Here is a 17,681-nt window from a genome sequence, read left to right as displayed (position 1 = left end):
TGAGCTGATTCCCGACTTTTACTCTCAATACAGGAAAACGAGTATTGAGAGAGAAGCTGTGCAGGGAAGTCTTCCTCAACTTGCACTTCACTCCCCAAGGGCCTTTCGGGGTCTTCTATGGACTTCAGGTTCCATTTGTTTGCCAACGTTTATGGTCTTATTAATTAGTCATCTCCTAATGCAAGGATGCTGCTTGTCAGACTAAAGATCGATTTTCCAAAAGAGCTGAGAAACAGAACTAAAGCTGAGCCTGAGGTGTTACATTTCCATGAGCATCCAGAATCTGACTGTGCCCTGGCAAGTTCAATGCTTCTGAAATAAATCAGACAATAAGGAGCCCGTCAGGTCCCCCTGCTAGCACCCAGATCTAGTCAATCTGCTGGGAAATAAGGAAAAGGCGATGAATAAAGAAGTCAGGAAATAACAAGCAAACGAAGAATGGATTTCTGTCCAATTTACCATCTTCTCAGCTACCAATCAAAGTTAAAGATCTAAAGTCAACCTATCGGCATAAGTACAGATGGTTGAATGGAAGTTAAAAGGAGCTGCTGTGGCAAGTGTTGAGCCTGCAAGCAGCATGCAGATCATTTAAAAACGCTGCAATTAGAGGCTGCGACAAAGTTCCTCCTCTACCTTGGTGGGTCCTGCGCTTATTGGCAGATTTGCTCACCTCAGTGATCTTCCCCTCTGGTGGAACCCACAGTCTGGGTCACCTCCTCCTGTGTCTGATCAGGAGTTGGGAGGTTTGGGGGAACCTGGGCCCGCCCTCTACTCCGGGTTCCAGCCCAGGGCCCTGTGGATTGCAGCTGTCTATAGCGCCTCCTGTAACAGCTGTGCGATGGCTACAACTCCCTGGGCTACTTCCCCATGGCCTCCTCCCAACACCTTCTTTATCCTCACCACAGGACCTTCCTCCTGGTGTCTGATAATGCTTGTACTAGTTAGTCCTCCAGCAGCTACACCCTCTCCCTCTCAGCTCCTTGCACCTCTTGCTCCCAGCTCCTCACATGCACACCACAAACTGAAGTGAGCTCCTTTTTAAACCCAGGTGCCCTGATTAGCTCTGCCTTGATTGGCTGCAGGTGTTCTAATCAGCCTGTCAGGGGTACTGAAAGCCTGTGAACTGTACCCAGGTGTGTTCACAAGCATTGTGAAAATGTGCAATTCCCGCTCACACTCCACAGGGGCAGCACAGCTCCGGGGTTCTCTGGAATCGCACAATAATGCTGGCTTTGTTCTCACAGCACCTGGAGCTTTTCACAGTGAGACATGGGGGTGCTGCAGCACCCGCCGCAGCTCTCGGTCCCGCACCTCTGCTTCTCTGCAGGGAACTTGTTATGCCACGAGGGGATGCAGGGATACTGTGCAGGAGACCCAGGCGCACACCCCGAGCACTGCAGCTCCAGTGGTGTGTTCGGGATTCATTTCTGCTCTCTGACAAAACTGCCCCAGGCTCCTCTGTCCCACTAATATTCGTCCAGGCTCCCCGGCGCTGTTAGTATCTGTCCAGAGCTTTCGCCAGCCCTGCCCCAGGAGAGCTGGGCACTCGCCCTGCTCTAGGAGAGCCAGGCAGGCCCTGAGCGGGGCGGCAAAGGGCACTAGACGGTGACCCTAGGCCAGTGGTGCCAGAACAATCTGTATAGTGGGGGGTGCTGAGCCACTGAACCAACTGTAACCCCTGGGTGTGATGGAAACCACGTCAAGCCAGGGGCTGCTGCAGCCCCCCCAGTTCCAGCCCCTCTGCCCAGGCAGCTCCCCCAGCCTGACACACACACACAGCCCCTGCACCCGCCCCACCCCAGGTCTCCTCAGCCCAGAGGTGAGCCCCCCGGCTGAGTGGGGAATCAGAACCCCCCGAAATTACCCTGGGACCAGCATGATCTGCCTCCGCCCTGCCCTGCTCTGCATGTATTCGGAGTGAGTCAGTTTCCCTGCCCCAACCTGTGTCCTGCCATGTGTCTCTTCTCCTCCCCAGTTCCCTCCAAACCAGCCCATTTCCCCTGCACCCCGGGCTGGGTCTCTGCCAACCCCCCTTCTCCCCTCCTGCCCCCAATATCTCCCTGCCCCTACAGGGCTATAGGGCTGGATCCCTCCCTCCCCCCTTCTCCCCTCAGTTCCTGCCTCTGGGGGTCTATGGAGATGGGTCTCTCCTCTGCCATCCTCTCCCCTGCCCTCAATATCCCTCTTGGGCTCTATAGGGCTGGGTCTCTCTCCCTGCCCCCGTGTCCCTGCACAGCATGTCCTGGGAGTGACTCAGTTTCCCTGGACCAACATTTCACCACCCCACACGTGTTTCTTCTCTCTCCCAGCTCCCTTCACCCCACCCCATTTCCCCTGCACCCCAGGCTGGGTCTCTGCCAACCCCCTCTCCTCTCCTCCTGACGCCAATATCCCCTGCCCCTAAGGGTCTATGGGGCTGGGTCTCCCTGCCCCCATCTGCCCCCATCCCCTCCCCCAATATCTCCCTGCCCCAGGCTGTGACGTATGCTGAGTCCAGGGATGGCTCCAGGGTTTTTGCCGCCCCAATCGGCAGGAAAAAAAAATCCGTGATCACAATCAGCGGCAGCTCCACTGTGCTGCTTTCTTCTTCGGCGGCAATTCGGTGGCAAGTCCTTCCCTCCGAGAGGGACCGAGGGACCCGCTGCCGAATTGCTGTCAAAGAGCCCGACGTGCCACCCCTTCCCCTTGGTTACCGCAAGCACCTGCTTGCTGAGCTGGTGCCTGGAGCCGGCCCTGGATGGGGCTGTGACGTGCTGTGACCTGCTCACTCCTCGAGGGCAACTCACTCACTTGAAACCAGCAGGACAGAAGGTGTCACGTGTCCATGGGTGGGGTTATGCAGATGAGCAGTGTCTGGCGGCAGTACGGAGAGCAGCGAGATGAACCGAAGGAGCCCGGCAGAGAGAATTCTCTGTGTGTGGACAGAATCCGGTGTGGGGAGTTCATGCTGTGGGTGCCTGCACCGGAGTCACTTCGGGGCAGTGATTGCCACTGAGCTACGTATTGACCAAAGGTGTGTGAATGGGGTGTGGTGCCTGGTGGGGAGCAGATCCTGGTGATAAGAAAAGGGGTGGGAGCAAGAGGTCCTGTCCTAGCAGGGGTTGTATCCCCTGGGAGGGTGTTTTGTGGTTGCAGGTAGGTTTGGGGGCTTCTTGCCATGACAAGGGGTGTCTGATGGGTGCAGCTAGAACCCTCCTAACCCCACTAGTTTTCTCTGTGTAGGGGGGGCAGATTCTGTGATGTCACAGCCCCTTGGGGGAGGGGTTTGAATCATAACTCCAAAGTGAGAGAAGAACTTCCTCCACTTCTGCTCAGTCTCCACTAGGGGGCTGGGATCTCTAGAGAGGGAAGCCCAGGAAAAAACAGTCTCCCCTATGGAACCCAGGAGTCCTGGCTCCCAGTTCCCTGCACTAGACCCCCTCCACTCCCAGGGCCAGGGATAGAACCCAGGGGTCCTGGTGCCCAGCCCCCTCCCTGCTCTGACCCCTAAACTCCACTGCCCTCCCAGGGTGGTGCAGGGGTCACTGGGTCTGTGTCCCAGCTCTGATAAGGGCCTTGACTGATTTTCCCAAAGTGCTTCCCTCTGAATCCATCTGATGAAGTGGGGATTCAACCAAGAAAGCTCATGCTCCAATACGTCTGTTAGTCTATAAGGAGCCACAGGACTCTTTGCTGCTTTTACAGATCCGGCACCTCTGACCCCCTCCCCCCCCCCCGCCCGGTCACTGCCCACCCCCGTGTGGGGGCACCAGCACTGTGCTGGGTCATGATGGGAAATTGTCCAAGCTGGCCCAGGGGAGACGTGTGTGTCCCTGCTGCCCCCTGCTGGTGGGGCTGAGCCCTGCTGTGTGTGTGTGTGTGTTTGTGTGTGAGACACTGTTTGTATCAGTGTGTTGCTGGGATAACCAGTAGGAAATGGCTTTGCAGGATTTTGTATCCTGCAGCAAGTGACACACACACACACACACTGACGCACAAAGGGACTCACACAATCCCAAGAACACTCACACACAACACACCCAGAGGGACATGCTAGCCCAACCCCCAAAGAGAGAAACAATCACACCCCCAGCCACACTCACAATCACCCCCCCACACACACCATAATATTCACAATCGTGCTCAGAGACACAACTGCACGCAGTTCACTCCCACTGCTCCAAATACAAGGACCTCCTGCCCCACACAGCATGTGCCAAGGCCTGTGGCACTCACTGCCACTGGACAGCTACCGATGAGAATGATCCCCTCATGCTGGATCATCTGCTTGGCCCCCTGCCCCCTCTCGGGGTGCGCTGTGCGGCGTGGCTGGGGATTGTGCAGTGGCCCAGCACCAGGCAACGCAGAACGGACACCACATGCCCTGCCCCACCTCATCTGAGCTACTCTCCAGGTGCATTGGAGCCCAGCACCCCGCACCTTGGCACTCCTGCCCCACATGGGGTGAGCTGCAGCCCCTGCCACACTCTGCAGAGAGGAGAAGGGTCAGGCCAGCCAGCCATTGTAAGATGGGGAAATCACCATTGGGGTCGACGGTATGGGGGCTGTGACATACAGAGAAACGGTTGTTGCACCGGCAGAAGGCAGCAGAGCATGCACACACACACACACACACACACACACACACAATTGCAAACATACACAAACACATGCATGAATCCAACCACACACACACACAATTGCTAATATACACAAACATCCGCACAAATCCAGCCAACACCAACACAAGCCTGGGAGCCAGGGGAGCAGAGCAGGCTGGGGCTGGGTAACCCCACTTCCTGCAGGAAGTAGCAAGCCCCCCATCCCCCACGGAGGCCTGGGACCAGCCCCCCTCTGCTTCTCCCCACAGAGGCCTGGGGCCCCAGCCTGCTCTGCTCCCCTGGTTCCCAAGCTTGGGGGGAGGGGGGAACCAACCCACAGCACTCGCCAGCAGCATGGCTGGGAGCCAGGGGAGTGGACCAGGCTGGGACTGGGTCACTCCACTTACCATGCAGTGAGTGCACGGGCGGGGGCCATGGGTAAGAGCCGGGCAGCCCCCCCTGCAGCAGCTCCCCACCCCAGCTCACCTCCACTCCGCCTTCTCCCCTGAGCACGCCGGCGCCGCTCCACTTCTCCCGCCTCCCAGGCTTGCGGTGCCAATCAGCTGTTTAGTGCCACAAGCCTGGGAGGGGAGGAGAATCAGAGCGGGGGCGGCGTGCTCAGGGGAGAAGACGGAGCAGAGGTGAGCTGGGACAGGGAGTGGTTCCCCTGCACGCACCCCCCCATTGCTTGCTGCACACCCTCCCCCCCCATTGCTTGCTGCACGCCCTCCCCCCGCACCTCCCAGCCCCCTGCCCCAGCTCATCTCCACTCCACTGCCTCCCCTGAGTGCGATTTTTGGTGCCCCCAACCACTTGGCACCCTAGGCGGCCGACTAGTTCGCCTAGTGGTTGCACCGGCCCTGGCCACTGCCTATCAGCAGGATTCCTCCTCCTCCTCAGTGCGACTAAATCTCCTCATCTAGACAGCCAGTCCGTCCGCTGCACCCCAGTCCCCCATGCCTGAGCCTCCCTGCCAAAGCCCTGCACCTGGCTCCAGAGAATTAAGTCTCACGTGTCACTGGGAACTCGACTTCTTGTGCCCAGAGAGTCTCGGCCCCCCTTAGTAGCTGACTAGAGAAACACAGTGTCTGCAAAAGCAGCAAAGAGTTGTGTGGCACCTTATAGACTAACAGATGTATTGAAGCATGAGCTTTCGTGGGTGAATCCCCCCTTCGTTGGATGCGTCAGTGTCTGCCTTTTCCAAAGAAGTGCCTGGAGGGCTTTTTCTCATGTGACCACGTGGCCTAACGGATAAGGCGTCTGACTTCGGATCAGGCGATTGAGGGTTCGAGTCCCTTCGTGGTTGTGCTTGTGCAGTTTTACCGTTGTGCTGAACGTCCTGCTCCCTTTAGGGCTGGAACCTCTTCTTGGCCACTCAGGCCAATGCTCTGGCTTCAGCTAGAGCCCCAGGAAGGAGTTGGGGGGTGGGTGTCACAAAGGCTGGGGCATGAGCCCCACATACTTCCAGTCTCGCCTTTGCCCTTCCTGACTTGCTAAAGAAAATGGGCGGCTGCCTGGGCTAGAGTGTGGAGCAGTTTCCCTCTTCCAAGTGTGCGCCTGTCCCTGTGCTTCAGGGAGTATGCTACATGGAGCCTGGGTGTTTCTCTGCTTCTCGCCAGCTGGGGAAAAGCCTCTTGGGGTAAAATCTCCTGCCCCACTGCCAAAGTGAGCACCTTGAGTGGGAACGGTAAGAGGCCCCACCAGGGGGGCTGGCCCTGCTTTCCTACCGTCTTCTGATATTGGCCACAGAGCATCAGCAGTCGCCCCACATGCTCCTCTGCGGGTGGCCTTCAGTGGGGGTTTGGCATGGCAGGGAGCAGCCTGGCTGGGTGTTTTTGTGTCTGTCTGAAGGCCGCACATAGGCATGGTCCTGCCCTCCTCTGGCCCTGACTTCAGTTGCTTTTAAGCCTTCCCTTGGAGCCATCAGTACCAGCCGCCTCTGCTCTAGGTGCCCAACGGAGGAGAGGTGCTGGGCTCTTTGACAAAGTGGGGGATTTTCTTAGGGTTTTCTGTGTTTTCCAGTGGTTCGCATGCACAGGGAGTGGGACTCAGTGTCCCCAGGTGTTACTGGTTTAACGAGGGGAGGGGAGAGGGAGTTTGTTGCTACAGAAGACCGGAGAGGGACTTGGGACCCCGGCTGATGGCCTGGAGGATGGAGACCCCAGCAACTGGTGACCTGGTGACCCGGAGACCCAGCTCAGGAGTCACAGCCAGTTCTGGCCAGTGAGAGGACAATGGGCTGCGGGGAGAGGACCCTGTGACCAACCTGTTCCAGCCAGAGGAGGGCGGAGAGGAGAGGAGGCCCAGGCAACCCTGTTTACCTGGAGAAAAGACAATGGACAGAGGTGGGGCTTGGGGCCAGGGATATCGGAGGCCCAGCTGGGAAGCAGGGGGGCTCTGGGCTGGCGAGGGGAAGCAGGCAGAGCCCACCTGGCTGCAGGGGGACTGGGATGTGCTGGGCTGAGGGAGGCCAGGCCTGAGACCCTGAGAGTTTCTTGTGCTGTGTTCAACTCTCAATAAACCCTCCTGTTTTATGCTGGCTGAGAGTCACTCCGGTCTAGAGAACAGGGGGCATCAACCCCTTCGGGGGTGAGGAGGCCCAGGGGATCCAGAGCGCGTGGACTCCCTGAGGGGGCCCACGGCGAGAGACAGACGTGCTAAGGCTCAGAGAGGTGCGGCTCCAGGAGGTGGAGGGGCCTGACCCCGAGAGAGAGTGGACCCCCGAGAAGGGCTGTTGCACTGAAAGGGGCACCCCCCACGGACCGCACGGGGCCAAGAGTGGGCTCGATCTGTGAGTCCGTGACAGGCAGTGACATCACAAAGGCCTTTTGCAGGGGCTCAGACTATTGGTCAAAGGTGGTGGGGAGGTGGTGACCTCACAGAGAGATGCTGACATCAGCCAGGCAGGACAGGGGCGAGGGGCCAGGGAAACCTCAGAGACCCTGTGGCTTTGCTTCAGCAAGTCTCCTTCTCCAGGTCTCTCTTTGAGGACTGAGAGAGTATTCGGGTTCAGGTACGTGAGCGCCAGTAGGAACCTCTTTTGAGTTTTCTCCTTCCCTTGTAGTGATTTTACTAGAAAACAGACGTCCCTGTTTAGAAGGTAAGAGCCTCCTTGAGGGAAGGGGTGTCCTGGGGGTGTCACAGTTCGGATGCCGGTGCCCCCCCATGTAAGGAAGTTCCCGCCGCCTGCTCTGTGTTCGCAGGGCGGGAGAGAGCAGCATCCACGGCAGTGATTTGCTCCTGGCTGCTGGAGCAGAGCAGCAGGCTCAGCTGTCAGAACTTCCCAGAGCGATGAAAGGGGAGGGGCCCATGGCTCTGTAGCAGGAATGCAGGGCAAGCGAGTTCACAGAGGGCATTGTGGGATACTGGAAGAGGCCAGTTATGGTGATATAATGAACAGCAGTGTCTACATTGACACTCTCACTTTAAGTTTGCTGCAAAAAGCTCTAAACCGTTCATCAAAGTGGTTTTATTTTGTCAGCAAAACAGGGCAGTTTTGTCGCCAGATGTGGCATTGCAGTGTGTGCACCAGCCACAAGCTGCTAACTGAGGAAGCATAGTGTGTTTTTCACACATCTGAGCAATATAATTCTGCTGAAATAACTTTGTAGTGCAGACCTGGCCAAAGATTCTCACACACACACAGACACACACACACACAGTTTGCAAGGAAAATGTCACCTGCTCCTCTGCTTTGCAGAATCCAAACACAAGCAAAGCTTGTCAGGCTCAGGTGGGGATGCAGAGAGGCAGGTGTGAGCAGACACTGTACCTTAATCACAAGCAGGCACCATGGTTTAGCTGGTTAAAGTACCTGTTTTGTAAACAGGAGATGCTAGGTTCAACTCCCAGTGGTGCCTTGTTGAGATCCTTTTAGAGCACCTGGTATTGGCTACTGTCAGAAGACAAGATTCAGAGCTAGATGGACCTTTGGTCCAGCCCAGTGTGGTTTTTCTTATGATTTAAATTACACTCACAGGCACTGATAATAGAGTTACTGATTGTTTGGGAGTTAAGAGCTGATAGGTCAGTGGTCCAAGCCCCTTGCAGGTGGTCCCCTCCCTGTGGGGCAGGGTAGGTCTGGGCTCTCGCACCAAATGCTCATTGTGGCTGCCAGAATCTGTGGGCAGCTCATTTAGTTTACACCCAGGGTTGAGTCCTTGATTCACACATCAAGGATAACAACCCTTTGTTTCTCCTGATCCAATAATAAGAAGACTGGGAATCCAACACCAGCCACCAGTGATCATTTCGGCAAGCAACCCAACCTATTTCCAACATACCGTAAAATCCACATGCAGACTCATACACGAAACCTTGCAAGAAAATCTTCCTGAGGGGGTCTGAAGCACCTGCTGCTGGAGGGAAGGAGGGAGCCGTGGGTTGGGATTGAGGAGCAGCGTGAGGAGAAGAGGCCTGTGGGTTGGGACTGAGGGGCACTGGGAATAGGAGGGGGCTGTGGGTTGGGATTGAGGAGCAGCATGATGAGAAGGGGCCTGTGGGTTGGGTCTGAGGGGCACTGGGAGTAGAGGGGACATGGGTTTAGGCTGAAGAGCATCTTCATTTGAGGATCCAGCAGGACAGGGGAAGGCAACAGGTGATTCTAATTCCTTAGGGATATTCTGTGTGTTTGTGTGTGCAGGGGAGCAACATGCTCTATGCCCAGAGGCCTTTATTCCTCCAGCCTGTGAGGACAAAGGGGATGTCAAGAAGTTGCCCTTCAATCTCCCACACACAAAGACCCTTCTTAAGAAAGGCAAAATCCTAAAGAGAAAGAGTAACACCAAAGAAGACTCCTGAAAGTCAGATTTTTACAATCATAGTAAGAAGTTTATCACCTGACCAGGGACTTGAACCCTGGACCCTCAGATTAAAAGTCTGATGCTCTGCCAACTGAGCTAGCCAGGCTCACCCAGGAAAAGTGCAAGTTGATGCAGAGGTGAAGCTAGTCAAGAAAAAGCGATACAGACACAATAGGGGAAACCTGCTGCTCGCTCTCTCTTCCCAGCCCTGGCCTGGCCTGGTATTAGTGCTGGTTAAAAAGAGGGGAAAATATCAGCATCTACCAGCCATTCATAGCTGTACAAGACTCATGCACAATACAGAGGTGCCCATCTGCAAGTGCCGAATGGTTGGATTGGCTAACGCAGCCTGTAGATGTCCAGGGCACACTGGGATATAAAGCCAAGTGTCCATCACCATCATCATTTCACAGGGATAATGATAATGATGGGAAGGTTCACAATTGACTCAGTAGTTGCATACAAAGGTGCACGTTTGGCAGATACATTGGGAAATTCTGGCTCCTTCTCAGTCTCAGGTTGGCCACCCTGGTCTAGATGTAGAAGTTACAACATTTAAACTTGAAAGAGGGGCCAATTTCCCCATCATTTCCCACCTTTACATCCAAACACGATGACTTTCTGAATGAACCCTCCTCGTTCAGCCAGAAGATCTTGGGCTGGGTGTAGGAGTCACTGGGTAAAATTCTCTGGACTCTGTTCTGAATCAGGTCAGAGCAGAAGTACGTAGTGATCTAGTCTGGCTGTAAAATCTATATATCAACACCAAATATGGTGTGAAATTAATCCTCAGAAATGGCTGTTCCCCACCCAGACCCCAGCAAGTGGCTCTCAAGGAAGGGGGCTGTTGAGGAAGGAAAGAAGAAAGATGTCCTTCTCTCCCTGGAGAAACTGGGCTCTGCGCTTTGGACAGAAAGGAGGGGAAGGAAATGGCTACATGACGGCAGCAGAACCTAAGAAATGAAACACAACAGGCTTCTGGGCACATTGATTCTGCACAGTGAATAAACCTGACTCCTGTATCATGAAGAGCCAAAAAGCCGTTTCTTTCTATGCCCGGGAGAAAAGAGTTACAATAATTCCTGCCTGTTTACTTTTGAATTATTTTACCTTGTAAAGGAAATTGTAACAAAATTAGTCTGAACTTTAGCTGCCTGTTATTAAAAGCTGGTTCCCAATTCAGTTCCAACTGCCCTGCTAGAAACACCCCAGGTCCCTGCTCACCCCAGGAAGAGGAAAAAGAGAAACCCCCAGTGGGCACTGCCCTTGGCTCCAGGCTGCTGTCCTGGGGTGCGGGTGGGGACTGATTGTTTGCTGCTGGGGAGGGAGCCAGTAGAGGCCTCTGGTGCTCTGCTCCTAGCATCTGCCCGGCCCAGGCTGTCCTCTGCCTCAGCTGCTGCTCCCGGCCGGCTCTAGAGTCAAACACGCAGGGCCCCCAGGGGAACAGAGGCTGGGACAGGGCAGCAGCCTGGGTTGGGCTGGGAAGATGCTGGGAGTTCTCGTTCCCTGAGAACTGGCCCGGCTCCCTTCTCAACAGCAAACAAATCAGTTCCACGTCCCCTCCCCAGAAAAACCAGCCTGGAGCCAAGGGCAGCAGGGGACGATTCCCTGCAGTTCCCACCGAGGCAGGAGAGAACCCAGGGCATTTCTAGCAGAGCTTATGGAACTGACGTGGTGAAACCAGCCTTTAATAACAGGCAGTTCACGTTAAAGCTCAGTGTTTTTAACAATTTCTACAACATTAAATCACCCTTCAATCGCAGTGTCACTATCCATAACATTGCTTCAGCCTTATAGGTTCCCAAGTGCACAACTCAACATCTCTTCAAATCCAAGGGAGTGCAGATCAGTCCGTGTTCAGAGTCATCCCACATAAAAGAACCATGTTGTGGTACATACTGGCCCCATCATGTGGCCATCGCCTTTCCCTCCTCTCTGTTAAATTTTTAGTATTTTGCACAGAAACTTTCTTCCCTCAGGAGAGACCTGGGAACCAGGGCTGCCAGCCACACAAACACCTTTAGGAGGAGTCATAACCTGTCAAAAAATGATCTCCCTTCTTCAGTTCAGTGACAGCCTGAAATGCTACTTATCCCGGCAGAGCTGGAGGATTGAAAGCAGCTACGTCAAACCCCTGTGTAGCTAGCAGGAATGAACACAAACACTCCCTGGTATCTGAAGTGATGTGTAGTTTTACCCTTGGTAAACTACAAGACTAAAGGGAAAGGCAGTGGTGGTGTCAGATGTAAAGAGTGAAACATAAAACAATCATCATAGTTATACCTATAGTGACTGCAAAAATCTTTCTATATTCTTCTTAATAACATCAGTGTATTATTTTCTCTGGTATCTAGACATTGACTAGACCTTGACCAAGAAATTTGGATCTTGATAAAATAATCAACTACCCCTTGTTAAAGTAATGGACATGACACCCACTCGGGTGTCTCCATGCAGGTTCAAGTACTAACAACAGGAAAATACACTGGATTACTCCTGCCCCAATAACAAAGAGACTGGGAATCCCACAGCAGCTGAAATCACCGTTTGGACAAGCACTCCCATCATGCAATCCGGGGTGGGTGTAACCATGCCAAATGATATCAGCCCCAAAAGGCCTTGACAACAGATCACCAACAGATGGCGGGGTAGAGTTCATACTGACCCTGCTTCAAGTAGATTGTGGCAAAGATTAAAAAACACTGGACGTCAAAACTCACCAAACGCGGGTCAATCCATGCTCATCGTCGTAACCGCTCGTTATACTCCACTCCTGAACGTAGCCCTCACATGGACAACATACCCTCCTAACTCAGTGTCTGTACGTTAATCTTTTACCCCCAGTTGGGGCTATTGCAGATTATGTATTCCTTACGCCACCCGATCTAAAACCGAACTTCGCACCCCTTGGGTAAGTTGTACGTTGTTCCCTGAGCACCAGAAACTTCTACGCCTAAACTCTGTACTGTACACTTTTTTTTTTCTTGGAACGTCATCTTAATAAAATGTTGACATTGGTTCGAGATCCCGGCTCCTGTTCCTTTGCAAGGCGTGTGCGTTTGCTCTGGGTTTTAGTCTGCTAATACAGCGGGGGGATTGAGCCAGACGCGCTTGCCTGCTGCAGACACGGATCCAAGGCTGAACCTCGTCCCCCACAAGCTGAAGGCTTAACTGAAAATGGTTTAAGAAGTGCTCCAGTCTCTGGCACTCAGCAACCCAGCTCCCAATGGGGTCCAAACCCCAAATAGATCCCTTTTACCCTGTAGAAGCTGTAAAATCCTGTGACCAGGGCAGCTGCCTAGCAGCCTGCGCATCTGCCTGCCAGTGCGAGAGCGCGTGAGGCACTAATCCGGATAGCGGCAGCTGGGTGACAGGGGGAGGGCCTAAAGAACCAGCAGAGTGGTGCAGCAGGAGCGTGCTGGGCCCATAACCCCAAGGTTAATAGATCAAAACCATCCTCTGCTAGGTGTGCACTTATTTTTTTTTTCCTCTGGGCCTTCAAGCGAGCCGGTGACCAGCAGAGCACCAAGAGCCTAGGCCATGAGGCAAGAGGTGGCTGAGGAGAAGCGGCTGCCTGCCAGGGAGCTCCCCGGCACCTCTGGCTGCCTGGGCTGAAGGCAAGAGGCAGGCCTGGGCGTGGCGAGGGCCTCCTGTCCTGGAATGAGGCTGCAGTGCTTCCTGGTCCCCTTTTCCCACCCACACCGGCAGGCGGCTGCTGCAGGAGAACACGAGGGAGGCTCTGGGGGCGCTAGACAGTGCTGTGTGGCTGTCAGGAGAAAGAGCCGAGGCTCCTTACTCGACCTGCCATTGACTCGCATGGCTCTGCGCGCCGTCAGCCGGGGCGGGGCGGGCCAGGCCGCGGACGTGACTCAGGCTTGGGCCGCATGGCCGCGCTTTCCTGACAAGGCATGAGGCAGGCCAAGAGCTTTGCACAGCGTAGAGGGAAGTGGGAGGGAGGCGTCTTTGAGCCGGCGTGACTCGTCCATTTCTCTCTCACCCTGCAGGGCTTCCTGCCAGTGCCAGAGTTCACCAGGCACTAGCCTGGAGCCAGGGCCGCTAGGCACTGCTGAGGAAAAGCCAGCAGAGGGACACAGTGGAAGCGTCCTGTGCCCATAACACAGAGGTCGATTAATCAAAACCCTCTTCTGCCAGCACCGGGCCTTCTGCTTCCTTCACTGGGCCTGCAAGCGAGGGGGTGGCTGGCACAGCACCAAGAGTCTGACCTGTGAGGCAGGAGGCGGCTGATGCCTGCAGCCTGCTGGGGAGCTCCCAGAAGTTATTAATGGACAGAGACTCCTCAATGCCCTTAGTAACAAGGATTTGGGGGTCACCGAGGCCAGTAAGGGGGTCACTATGTCAGCCCTATAACCCTGGGTCTCAGGTCACTGTGCAGCTTTGATCTAGAGCTCGGATCCCAACAACCAACCAGCAGCCCACAGCCTCCCGCTGGGTCTGCCCCACCTGGTTCCTCCTTACAGGCCGACCTTACCCCCCTTCCAGCCCCAGATTCGCCCCTAAGCATCCTACTGCCACTCAGAGCCACAGCCGTGGAGGTGCTGAAGGAGGGAGGGGTGACTCTAGGGTGGGGTTCTTCTCTAAAGATGGCTGGCAGAAAGGTGGTGCTCAGCTCTGTCAGTGACCTGCCCAGTTGCCTCACTGCCAGGGGATGCAGACGTTTCTGTAAGGCCATTAAATGGGTATTTGGCTTCTGCGTGAATGTGAGGAATGTGCAGTCCTAAGAGGGAATTTCCATCCATCTTTCCAGGGCCCCAGTGGCCTAATGGATAAAGCATTGGCTTCTTAAGTCAGGGATTGTGGGTTCAAGTTTCATCTGGGGTGAAAAGTTCCTTTATTCTTGTATATTGCAAAGAAATCTTGGTCTTATTTTCACCAAGGAAGCTGGGAGATGTTTCAACACAAAGTACTGCAGCTTGGGAACAATCCTCCAGAAATGGCATCTTCCACTCCACAAATGCTTTCTAAACCCAGCAGCAGCAAACAGTTCATACTAGTGTTTGTCTGAGAATAGAGGGAAGGGGAGCGTTTACTCCAAAACATCCATGAGTGAAACAGACAGAAAGAGCAAGGCCGTCCTGGAAGAGAATGGATCTGTCTGGAGACGAAGAAGAACCTGAGAATGAGCAACGGTGTGAAAAGAAGAGGTTCAAATGTGTTAGATGTTAGCTAGTGTTAGGGGGCTTATCCCTTCACCCTCCCATTCCCTGGTCCTTCTCGTGTAAACAGAGAGCAGCAACACCCAAAGTCCAAAGGTGCAAACAATTAGATGTTTATTGGGTTGAACTTCCAGCAAGCAACGATTCCAGTTTCCTTCCTCAGTGTCCCAGTCCCAGCTCTGACACCACAGAGCCTTGCCTGTGTCCCTGTTCCCATTCCCCTCCTTAGCAAAACATGATGCCAATCCCCCCCTTACATCCTGACTGACTGCAGACTATATAGTAAAACTTGAGTTCTGCTTAGCTAGACCTAACCACTCATTTTACTGAAATGTAACTAACCAACCCTAACACCATTATCTAACCAGTTATGTCCCACCACCTTAATTGGGTTACACCCAACAAAATTAATTCTACAGCTGACAGAAACAATCACAGACCCAGACTGCGATTATACAGACAAACAATAGGGAAGTGGGGACTACAGTGCTAGAACAACACAGAAATGAGGGTGTCATAGCCCTGCTATTGATAGGTGAGTTCTTGCCAGACAGGACGCTACCAAACTCAGTTTTCTTTAACCATCTTTACCTGGTGGTGCTGGGCATTGTCAGGACAGGACTGTATTCCCAACAGCCCAATAGCACCTTATTTCAGTGTGACTGGTGAGGACGTGACCGTTCACTTCCCAGCCTATGGCGGCCCCTGCGGCGTAGCCAAAGAGCAGGGCCTCAGACTGTCCCAGTAAGAGAAGCCCTGACACCGGCAAACAGTGATTGTGATTCTGTTTTCCCTACCTCTGTGACTAGCTACATGAGAATCATCTACCTGCATTGTTAACGTCTAGGCCTTTCCAGACAGGCGTGAAAATCCACATCCTAACAGCTGGCCCTGGGCTCCCCTTTGCCAGCTGCCTGCCATCTACCCGCTGTTCACACTGGCAAAGCCCCGAGCCAGCCCTGTGTGCCCTGCCTTCCCCTGCCAGCGCTCGCCCTCCGCGCCATGGGGAGCTGGGGCCATTGCGGGGTTTGCTGCTTTGTGCTCATGGAAGGAGCCTGTCACATCCCTGGACATGGATCCGTTTGGTGTCCCAGCGGCTCATTGTCCCACGGGGCGCCCTGGGTGCAAGGACTGTGGGCAGCACGAGACTTCTTCTGTATATCTCTGGAGTAGCCTCTAGCCACCCTCCCCCCTGCCTGCACGCAGCCCCTAGCTACCTGTTGCAGCGCAGGCGTGCGTGGACAGAGCTTGACCACCAATATGATTTAAAGCAGAGTTTTTTTTTTTTTTTTAGCATACATTTTTATACACTTAAAGCAAGCAATCAAGCAATTGCTAATTGATTAATAAGATACAAACAAGCACAGCTGTAACTTTATTGGCTATTTAACATTTTGGCCAACCCTTTAATTTATTATTTTGTTATTGCCTCCCAGCAAATAAAAACAAGCCTCATCCTTAAAACTTGCATGTCAGTTTCCCACACTCTTATGCAAAACAATCCAACAAGCTACCCTCCTCCCTGCACCCTGAGCTCCCCCCTGCCTGCACACAGCCCCTAGGTGCTCCCTGCCTGCACCCTGACCTACAATCCTGCCTGCACACAGCCCCTAGCTACCCTCCTCCCAGCACCCTGAGCTCCCCCCTGCCTGCACACAGCCCCTAGGTACTCCCTGCCTGCTCCCTGACCTACAATCCTGCCTGCACACAGCCCCTAGCTACCCTCCTCCCGGCACCCTGAGCTCCATCCTGCCTACAAACAGCCCCTAGCTACCCCCTGCCTGCACCCTGACCTACCCCTGCTCGCACACAGCCCCTAGCTCTTGCCTGTATCAACCTAGGGGGTCTCGGAGAAGCCCAATTGACATGTGCTCCAGTGGTGCAATTGGTTAGCACACAGTACTTATAAGGCAGTGCTGAGAGGAACTCTGCTGAGGTTGTGAGTTCAAGCCTCACCTGGAACACTGGTTTTCATTAGCCAAGTGGTGTCACCCCCTCATTTAGCCCTGTGGAATGTAGAATTCCGACACTGTGGACGAGTCAAAAATGCCCCCTGCACTTATTACCTCCTCTCCTGAGTGCAGGTCAGAATCTACAAACCTTTCTCCCTGCCAGCCCCTGTGCCAGGATCCCTCAAGCAGAGCCTGGAGTCCTGCCCATCCCTGAGCCTGGAGGGAGAGGAGCAAGGAGCCATTGTCAGAGGGCTTTCCCTTCCCCCGCCCACTTCCCTGGCTCTTGTCACACAATCAATAAGCAGCAAAAGACCAGAAGTGGGAAGCGCAGACAAAGGGATGTTTACTGGGGTTAGTTTCCAAGCAAGCAGATTCCGAAGCCCTTCACACCAGTCGGGCCTATCTCTATAGACCGACAGAGTCTGTTCCCCAGTGTCCCCCTTCCCAGCTCTGACACCGCAGAGCCTTGCTGTGTCCCTATTCCCATCCCCCATCCATTAGCATGATTCCAATTTCTCCTTCCACTTCCTGTTTGACCCGTTTATATAGTAATATTCTCAGCGAGACCTTAACCAATCATTTTACTGAAATGTGACTAACCAATCGTAACAGAATTCTCTAACCAATTATATCCCACTCCCCTAATTAACTTACACCCAGCAAAATTAATTCAGCAGCCCTGACTGATGCCCACTGGAGATAGGTCTTTGGTCCAGCTTGTTCAGTGGACTGGCCACTATAGGTTGGGGTCCCAGAACTTAACAGTCTGGCTAGAGATTCCTGCGGGTTGACCGGATGGTGGTTTCTCGCTGCTTCACCTGATGTCCACAACTTTGGTCCCTGTACCTGCAGCTGCCACCCTCTTCCTCTTGCCCACATGGCACTTGAAGGAAGGAGTGCCAGGGCCAGGCTTCATAGTCAGGGCTAGGCAGGAGGGAGGAAGAGTCCCAGGCTGGAGCCCAGCACACCTTTCCTGCTCTGGACACCTGGAGCAGAGGCGGCTGGTGCTGACAGCGCCAAGGGAAGGTTTAAAAGCCACAGAGCAACCGAGGGCAGGGCAAGAGGAGGGGAGAACCATGCCTATGTGTGGCCAGCAGACAGCCACAGAGACACCAGACAGCCTGCTCCCTGTCATGCCAAACACCCACTGAAAGCCACCCACAGGCCAGCTGC

At 54.2% G+C, this 17,681-nt stretch overlaps 3 non-coding genes across 3 annotated transcripts; 2 read left to right on the top strand and 1 right to left on the bottom strand.

The window, feature by feature from the left end:
• Window positions 1-5,813: 5,813 nt before the first annotated feature.
• Window positions 5,814-5,886, top strand: TRNAR-UCG. Its single transcript has one exon. It is a non-coding gene; the product is annotated as a tRNA-Arg (tRNA).
• Window positions 5,887-9,415: 3,529 nt separating this feature from the next.
• On the bottom strand, window positions 9,416-9,488 carry TRNAK-UUU. Its single transcript has one exon. It is a non-coding gene; the product is annotated as a tRNA-Lys (tRNA).
• Window positions 9,489-16,426: 6,938 nt separating this feature from the next.
• On the top strand, window positions 16,427-16,520 carry TRNAI-UAU. Its single transcript has 2 exons — window positions 16,427-16,464; window positions 16,485-16,520. It is a non-coding gene; the product is annotated as a tRNA-Ile (tRNA).
• The last annotated feature ends 1,161 nt before the right edge of the window (window positions 16,521-17,681 follow it).

Source organism: Mauremys mutica, chromosome 14 (assembly GCF_020497125.1).
Source record: "Mauremys mutica isolate MM-2020 ecotype Southern chromosome 14, ASM2049712v1, whole genome shotgun sequence".
Lineage (NCBI taxonomy): Eukaryota > Metazoa > Chordata > Testudines > Geoemydidae > Mauremys > Mauremys mutica.
Note: the sequence above shows the minus strand (reverse complement) of the source record. Positions and strands in the feature narration are given on the sequence as shown.